Here is a 9,956-nt window from a genome sequence, read left to right on the forward strand (position 1 = left end):
AATTCCATACTGTTTTCCACAGTGGCCTCACCAGTCTGCATTCCCACCAACAGTGCACTAGGGTTCCCTTTTCTCCGCATCCTCTCCAACATTTGTTTGTGGATTTCTTTATGTTGGCCACTCTAACCAGTATGAGATGGTACCCCATTGTGGTTTTAATTTGCATCTCTCTGATGGCTAGTGATGCTGAGCATCTTTTCATATGTCTCTGAGCCCTCCGAATGTCTTTCTTGGAGAAGTGTCTGTTCAAGTCCTTTGCCCATTTTTTAATTGGGTTGTTTGTCTTCCTGGAGTGGAGTCGTGTGAGTTCTTTATATATTTTGGAGATCAAGCCCTCATCTGCGGTATCATTGGCAAATATGTTTTCCCATACTGTTGGTTCTCTTTTCATTTTAATGCTGTTTTCTTTAGCCATGCAGAAGCTTTTTATTTTGATGAGGTCCCATTTGTTTATTCTTTCCTTTATGTCCCTTGCTTCAGGGGATGTTGCTGCGTGGAATGTCTGAGATTTTCCTGCCAATGTTTTCCTCTAGGACTTTTATGGTGTTATGACATATTTAAGTCTTTTATCTATCTTGAATTTATTTTTGTGTATGGTGTAAGTTGGTGATCGAGTTTCATTTTTTTTTGCACGGAGCTGTCCGGATCTCCCAACACCATCTGTTGAAGAGGCTGTTTTTGCTCCATTTTATGCTCCTGCCTCCTTTGTCAAATATTAATTGACCGTAAAGACTTGGGTTTATTTCTGGTCTCTCTGTTCTGTTTCATTGGTCTATGTGCCTGTTTTTATGCCAGTACCAAGCTGTTTTGTTTACAGTGGCCTTGTAATACAGTTTGATATCAGGTATTGTGATCCCTCCTGCTTTGTTCTTCTTTCTCAAAATTGCTGCAGCTATTCAGGGTCGTTTATGGTTCCATATGAATTTCTGAAATATTTTTTCTATATCTGTGAAATATGTCATGGGTACTCTAATAGGGATTGCATTGAATCTATAAATTGCTTTGGGTAGTATGGTCATTTTGATGATGTTAATTCTTCCAATCCATGAGCATGGTACATGCTTCCATTTGTATGTGTCTTACTTAATTTCTTTCTTCAATGTTGTGTAGTTTTCTGAGTACAAGTCTTTTACCTCCTTCATTAGGTTTATTCCTAGGAATTTTTGTTGTTGTTGTTGCTATATCAAATGGATTTTTTTTTCCTGATTTCTGTTTCAGCTGTTTCATTTTTGGTATACAGGAGTGCCTTTGATTTTTGAGTATTGACTTTGTATCCGGGTGTTTTGCCAAATTCATTTATTAGGTTGAGTCGTTTTTTGGTGGAGTCTATAGGATTTTCCATGTACACTATCATGTCATCTGCAAACAACGATAGTTTTGTTTCCTCCTTTCCAATTTGGATGCCTTTTATTTCTTTTTCTTCTCTGATTGCTGTGGCTAGGACTTCCAATACTGTGTTGAATAGGAGTGGTGAGAGAGGGCATCCTTGTCTTGTTCCTGATCTTAGTGGGAAAGATTTCAGTTTTTGCCCATTGAGTATCATGTTGGTGGTAGGTCTCTCATATATGGCCTTTATTATGTTGAGGAATGCTCCCTCTATTCCCACTTTGCTGAGTTTTTATCAAAAATGGGTGCTGTATCTTATCAAATGCTTTTTCCACATCTATTGATATGATCTTGTGATTTTGTCTTTGCTCTTGTTTATGTGATGTATTATGTGTATTGATTTGCAAATATTGTACCATCCCTGCATCCCTGGGATGAATCCCACTTGGTCATGGTGTATGATCTTTTTAATGTGTTGCTGAAGGCAGTTTGCCAATATTTTGTGGAGAATTTTAGCGTCCATGTTCATCAGGGATATTGGCCTGAAGTTTTCTTTCTTCGTGGTATCTTTATCTGGTTTTGGGATTAGGATGATGCTCGCTTCATAAAAGGAGTTTGGGAGTCTTACATCAGTTTGGATTTCTTTGGAATAGTCTGTGAAGGATAGGGCTTAGCTCTTCCTTAAATGCTTTGTAGAATTCTCCTGTGAAACCATCTGGTCCAGGGCTTGTGTGTGTTGGGAGTTTTTTGATGACTGCTTCAACTTCGTCTGCTGTTACTGGTCTGTTCAGGCTTTCCACTTCTTCTTCATTCAGTTTTTGAAGATTATATTTTTCTAGAAATGTGTCCATTTCACCTAGGTTTTCCAATTTCTTGGCATACAGTTCTTTGTAGCAATTTCTTACAATCCTTTGTATTTCCATGTATCAGTTGTAATCTCTCCTCTTTCAATTCTAATTGTGTTTATTTGGATCTTCTGTCTTTTTTTCTTGATAGAATTTTACAAATCTTTTAAGGAGGAGCTAAACCTTATCCGTCACGGACTTTTCAAAAAAAATTCAAAAAGTGAGAGTCTCAAACTCTTTTTATGAAGCCAGCATCATCTTAATCCCAAAACCAGATAAAGACACCACAAAGAAAGAAAACTTCAGGCCAATATCCCTGATGAATATAGACACTAAAATCCTCAACAAAATATTGGCAAACTGCAACCAGCAATACATTGAAAAGATTATCCACCATGATAAAATGTGATTCAACCCAGGGATGCAAGGAAGGTAAAATATTCACAAGTCAATAAATGTAATACCTCACATAAACAAAAGGAAGGTCAAAAATCACAGGATCATATCAATAGATGCAGAAAAAAATCATTTGTTAAGGTACAGCACCCATTTATGATAAAAGCACTGAGCAATGTGGGAATAGAGGGAGCATTCCTCAACATAATAAAGGCCATATATGACAGACCTACAGCCATCATCATACTCAATGGGCAAAAACTATTAGCTTTCCCACTAAGATCAGGAACAAGACAAGGATGTCTACTTTCACCACTTCTACTCAACATAGTATTGGAAGTCCTACACACAGCAAAACCCTACAGACTCCACCAACAGACTACTCGATCTAATAAGTGGCAGAACAGTGAGATACAAAGTCAATATTCAGAAATCAAAGATATTTTTGTATACCAACAATGAAAAATCAGGAACAGAAATCAGGAAAAAAATCCCATTTGCTATAGCAACAAGAAAAATAAAATACCTAGGAATAAACCTAACCAAGGAGGTAAAAGACTTGTACTCAGAAATCTACACAACACTGAAGAAAGAAATTGAAGAAGACACAAGTAAATGGAAGCATTTACCATGTTCATGGATTGGAATAATTAACATCTTCCGAATGTACATACTACCCAAAGCAATTTATAGGTTCAACACAATCCCTATTAAAATACCAATGACATATTTCACAGATATAGAACACTTCAAAAATTTATATGGAACCATAAACAACCCCAAATAGCTGCAGAAATTTTGAGAAAGTAGAATAAAGTAGGTGGGATTACCATACCTGACATCAAAGTGTATTATTACAAGGCCGCTGTAATCAAAACTGCTTGGTAGTGGCATGAGAACAGACTCATCAATCAATGGAAGAGAACAGAGAGCCCAGAAATGAATGCAAGTCTCTATGGTCAATTAATATTCGACAAAAGGGGCAGAAACATAAAATGGAATCAAATAGCCTCTTCAACAAATGGTGTTGGGAGATCTGGACAGCTACATCAAAAATATGAAACTAAACCAACAACTTACACCATACACCAGAATAAACTCAAGTAGGATAAAAGACTTATATAAAAGTCACGATACCATAAAAGTCCTAGTGGAGCACATAGGCAGGAAAATCTCAGATATCCACCCAACAATATGTTCACCGATATGTTCCCCACAGCAAGCAACATAAAGAAAAGAATAAACAAATGGGACTTCGTCAAAATAAATAGCTTCTGCATGGCTAAAGGAAACATTAACAAAATGAAAAGGGAACCAACTGTATTGGAAAATATATTTGCCAATGATATTGGACAACGGTTTGGTCTCCTATATATGTAAAGAACTCACAGGAATCCACACCAGGAAGACAAACAATCCAATTAAAAAATGGGCAGAGGACCTAAACAGACACTTCTCCAAGGAGGATATACAGAGGGCCCAGAGACCAATGAAAAGATGCTTAGCATCACTAGCCATCAGAGAGATGCAAATTAAAGCCACAGTGAGATGCCACTTCACTCCAGGCAGAATGGCTATCATAAACAAATCAATGAACAGTAAATGCTGGTGGGGTTGTGGGGAAAAGGGAACCCTAGTGCACTGTTGGTGGGAATGCAGACTGATGTAGTCTCTGTGGAAAACAGTATGGAATTTCCTGAAGAAACTAAAAATGGAATTGCCCTTTGACCCAGCAATTCCACTGCTGTGTTTATACCCTAAGAATCCTGAAACACTAATTCAAAATAATCTATGCATCCCAATGTTCATAGCAGCACACTTTACAATAGCCAAGTGTTGGAAGCAGCCTAGGTGTCAATTGGTAAATGAGTGAATCTGTAAACTATGGTACATTTACACAGTGGAATACTTCGCAGAAGAAAGAAAGAAGGAGCTCCTACCTTTGGCAACAACACGGATGGAACTGGAAAGTATTGTGCCAATGAAGTAAGGCAGGTGGTGTAAGACAAATACCATATGATCTCACCTATAAGTGGAACCTAATCAACAAAACAAACAAACAAGGAAAATATAACCAGAGACACTGAAATTAAGAATAAACTGAAAGTAACCAGAGGGGAGGGGAGAGGGAAATAACATGGGAAAGAAGGGAAAGTGACGTAAATATACATGAATGAGGGACCCATGAATGGAGCCAAGGGGAATGGGATTGAGGGTGGGAGGCTCTTGTGGGTACGCTGGGGTAAAGCGTTGGTGGGAAAATGGAGACAACTATAATGGAACATCAATTTAAAAAAGAAAAAAAACATAAAAAAACAAGCAGGGAAAAAGAATGTGAGACTACCATTGACAAGAAAATTGATTTTTTATGTCTGGATGGGGGAGACATAGTAAGAGTGTAGAATGGAAATATGTTGTAGAAGAGAGAAAACAAAATTTAAAATGAAAATCATGAGATGAAAGAGGAAGGTAAAGTGGGGTAAGAGAAGGAAGGGGCAAATATATGTGATTTGAAATCTATAGTATAAAATCTAGTGACTTAATATGCACAAGCTTGATGGACAAGAAATGAATGTTGAAAAGCTATGTAGGAGAGAGTATCACAAATCATGGAGAAGACCATGGTGGACTTTGTCTTGGTAGGCCCTAGTATTTACCACTGTTTTTTCTTTCTGGATCCACCTCTGGTGATGTCAGATGTAGACCCTGTCTGACCTTAGGTAACCAGTTTGAGACTTTCAGGGATCTACTGTCTGTGGCCGTTTCTTTCGGTTGTTAATCTTGTCACTCTGCACTCAGCAGTCAAGCTTAAGCACCACACAGTGGGGCAGAATCCCTCTGGGGGTTGGGGCTATTGTTTGCCATCAGGTTGCTGTAGCTCAGAGGGAAGTGGTTTGCCTGAGCATGATGGCTGCTGCCGAATGGGGGATGACTCAGTACAGGGATCCCAGTGTCGACTCTTTCAGATTTCTCCCAGTTTTGCAGCCATTCAAGGCTGGGTAGGTTCACGCAGGATTCAGACAGATGGAAGAAAATTCGTGGAGCCATTTGGACTAGCCATAAAGCTAGTACAGCTTTATTCTAGGATGGGGTGATCCACGCACATTGCAAGCCATGTGTTGCGCTGGCTGGGAGTCCTAACTCCTTTATATACTAAAGACACACAAAGCTGGTAGGGTGCCAAGAAATATAACACAGCATGATTCTGTCCTGCGGGCCAGTTCTGAACATTATGGGAATACTGCTTATCAAGCCATTGAGAGTGCCTGACTGACTGCATTTACCCTACAATCCACCCCTTCAAGTTTCCTCACTGTACCATCTATGCAAGGGTGTCTCTCGCAAGGGTCCGTTGACGAAGAAGGCAGAGCCCTGCACCCAGATGCCGCAACAGCAGTACAAGGTGCAGCAGCAAGCAACAAATAAGGCCAACCCTAGGTACAGTGGCCAGTCCAATTCCCAGGCAAGTAAGGCCACCCATGTGAGCCGCACACCCAGAGGCCCCCAGGGGAAACTGCAGCCCACACACCATTCTGCCTCCCAGCAGTGCCCAATAGCATATCTTTGACACAGGACCACAGGAGTTCAGCCCACCTGGGCCCATTCCTTGAGGCTCTTAACACACTGGGGTTGGGTGACTGGCTTAGCCAACACCACAGTCCCAGCCGTGAGCCAACCCTGAGCTCTACATGACATTCTAAAAAACTAATAGAAAGCTAGAGACTTAACTATCTACAGCTCAGAGCAAACCACTGCCCCCAAGATTGGAGAGACAGAGAAGCGAATGCAGGGTTATGACTCCCTTGAGCAGAGACTCACAAGCAGAAACTGGAAGAGAAACCAGTGCTGGAGTAGGAAAATCAGAACTGTAATTGCTTAATTACTGGAAGCTTGGTGTGGACAAGTCAGGGAATTAAAAACTCCGGTGGCACCAAGTCAGGGTGGGGTTTTCCACCATATTATGAGATTCACCTCCAGAAGCTTAACCATTTCCCACGGGGGAATTTGTTCCTGCAGGGGGAAGAGAAGGGGAACTATTTTGCAACACCTCAGAACAAAATACCACAAGGCATACAAAAAGTAAAAGAAAAGATCCACATTGCAAAAATATTTTAAAAATCAATGTATATGACATATTTTAGAACAATAAGACAAATAATGAAATAAGTATGATTAATATATTAAAGAATCTAATGGAAACTTAGAATATGCAATAGCAGATGGATAATTTCATCAGAGAGATGGAAACTGAAAGGAAGAATAAAATGGGAGTATAAAAATAAAAAACACAGTAAGAGAGATGAAGTTACTCTGTTCTTCTTAACAAGGCCTACCCTTAAGAGAAACTAATTAAGAAGACCCTAACCTCCTGCAGTATTTTCAGAGCCTAACTGACCTGGAAGAAGGGAAATAGCCAACTCCAGTCAGCTCTACCTTCCAGATGGGAGAACGGAAATACCCAACTCCAACCCACTCTAGCCATCCTCTACCACCTAAAGGGAGAAAAAAACTGAAAAATACTTATGAAGTTCACAGTTCAGAAGAAGAGGTTCACATAAAGACTGAGATCTAATCATAGAAATACAGTATAGAATACTTCCCCTCCCGCGACACCTCACCACCACATTGCAAAGGCCTATTTACAGCAGTTCTTTTTACTTGGTACATCACATAGGGCTACCAAGAAAAAATTACAAGACATACTAAAAGGCAAGAAACAATCTAAAAAGACAGATTGTCGGGGGGCTTTAATGCAGCCCCCCGGTCCGCCACGGATGAAGAAAAAGACTACCAAGACATGATCTGCTTGGGGAGGAAAGGTGGCCGTTTCTCTCAAGGGGAGAAGGGCCCCGAGCCTTTCTCTCTAGGGGCTTTTATTAAGTTCATTCACATAGGAATAGGATAAAGCTCATCGATCATTGTCAGTCAGTAAGGGTTAAACAATACATGATTTACAGAGAATTTTGAGGGCTTATTCTGAGTTACAGCCTATTAGTTAGAGGGCCATAAAACTTTAGGCGCCAGACTCATCTCAGGTCTGGACCCTTATTTCTTAAACTGAGGGTACAAATTAAGTAGGTTTCACAGGGATGTATGTATTTTTCTTAGGCCTGATTCCCCAGGGAATCCGCCCCTCCCAGCACAGGACTGCACTGCCCTCTGTTATTGCTTCAGGCTTAAGTCAGGCAAGGGAAGTAAGGCAGCCAAGAGATTAGGAGACTTCTTGCGGACAGAATGAGGACTCAGGCTATTTCAAAGCCGAGGGGCGAGGGTCCATCACCCCCTTTTTCCACAGCCCCCCGAGTCCTTACATGTGGACCTTTCCTGGTGACCATGCCTGTCTTAGGTTGATCCTCCCTTGAGGAATCTTACCCCTCATTGGCTAACTGGCCAAGCTCAGGGTCAAGCAGGGTGAAGTGGGCAGAGGTGGCACACCTGCCAGGGAGACAAGCTTTGTATCCTTAGTGGCTTATGGTCCCAACTCTGACTCAGCCTTAACCATGAGGGGTTACAGCCTCTGAAACCAGGCAGGGCAGTTCCCAAAAACAGATCAAGCATCAGAACCAGACATAGCAAGGATGTTAAAATTATCAGACTAGGAATTTAAAACAGTTATGATTAGTGTACAAATGGCTATAATAAAGTAGACTGTGTGCAAGCACAGATGGGCAATGTGAACAGACACACAGAAATCCTAAGAACCAAAAAGAAATGCTAGAAATAAAAAATAAACACTAACAAATGAAGAGTGCTTTGAGGAGCTTATTAGAAGACTGGACATGTCTGAGTTAAGAATCTTTGAGATTTAAGATATATCAATAGAAACCTCTGAAACTGAAAAGCAAAGAGAACAAAGGCTAAAAGCAAAAGCAAGAAAATATGCAAGGACTCTGTGACAACTACAAAAGGTATAAAATACATGTAATGGGAATACTAGGAGAAGAAAAAAAGAGTAGAAGAAATGTTTGAAACAATGATGACTGAGAATTTCTTCAAATTAATGTCAGACACCAAACCACAGATCCAGGAAGCTCAGAGAACACCAAGTAAAATAAATGTCAGAAAAACTATACTTGGCATATCATTTTCAAGCTACAGAAAATCAAAAATAAAACACAAAAAAATCTGAAGGAAACCAGAGGGGTGGTAAAAACACTTTATGATAGAAGAATAAAGATAAGAAGTATATCCAACTCCTCAGAAACCATGCAAACAAGAGGAAGGAAGTGAAATATTTAAACTGTCACGGGGAATAAACCGCCAACCGAAAATTCTGTACCATGAGAAAATATTCTTCAAAAGTGAAGAAGAAATAAACATTTCCTCAGACAAACATTCAGGGAATTTGTTACTAGTAAACCTGCTTGCAAGAAATGTTCAAAGAAGTTCTTTAGAGAAAAGGAATATAATATAGGTCAGGAATTTGGGTACATGTGAGAGAAAGAGAGCATAAAAGAAAGAGTAAGTTAAGGATACAATTAAAATTTTAATTTTTCTGATTCCTAATTACACTAACAGATAAAATTTGTTCAAAATAATAGCAACAATGTATTCAATTATGTATGCTTTTGTATATATCATATGTATATGCATATACCACATATTTATAAATATATGTACTTATGTATGTTTATATTTGGTGAAATAAATGACAGCAATGGTAGAAGGGATGGTACTGAAAAATTAGAATGATTTTGCTATTATTAGGTACCATTCTACCTGTGAAGTGGTAGAATGTTAACTGAAAGTGGATTCAATTTAGTTGTAAAAGCATATTGCAAACTCTATTGCAATCACTAAAAAAATTTTTAAAAAAGTAAGTGACATGCTAAGAAAGAAAATGAAAAAATATAAAATGCTTAATTAAAACCATAAAGACAGAAAAAGAGTGGAAGACAAAAATAGGAACAAAGAACAACAGCAACAAATAGAAAGCATGGTAGAGAGTAGTCTAATTATATGAATAATCATGTTGAATGTCCATGACCTAAATGCACCAATTAAAAGACAGAAATCAGGTGGGAAGATGGCAGCGAGATACGTGGGAGCAGAGTCCACTTCACCCTGAGCACTGGTGAAACGCCTAGCTGATCTGAAGAACAGAGCGAACAGCCAACTGTATTCCAGCATATACGAAGATCAGAGACCAAAAATTCTAGAGGACATTGCAAAATCAGATGGTAAGAAGAGTGCTTAAGGACAGTAAGGTCCCTGGGACCAGCATGGGGAGGAGTGGGGCTGAAGCCCCAGGCCGGGGCCTCAGGGTCTGCTGCAAAATTCTTGGGAGAGAGCCAGGCTGGGCTGTGTGAGAGGCCAGGTGCTTGTCTGGACCTGGGGGCTTGAATAGGAGGAACTTCTTGAAAAGAAAAAGAGAAAATAGAGGCACTC

Source organism: Desmodus rotundus, chromosome 3 (genome assembly GCF_022682495.2).
Source record: "Desmodus rotundus isolate HL8 chromosome 3, HLdesRot8A.1, whole genome shotgun sequence".
NCBI lineage: Eukaryota > Metazoa > Chordata > Mammalia > Chiroptera > Phyllostomidae > Desmodus > Desmodus rotundus.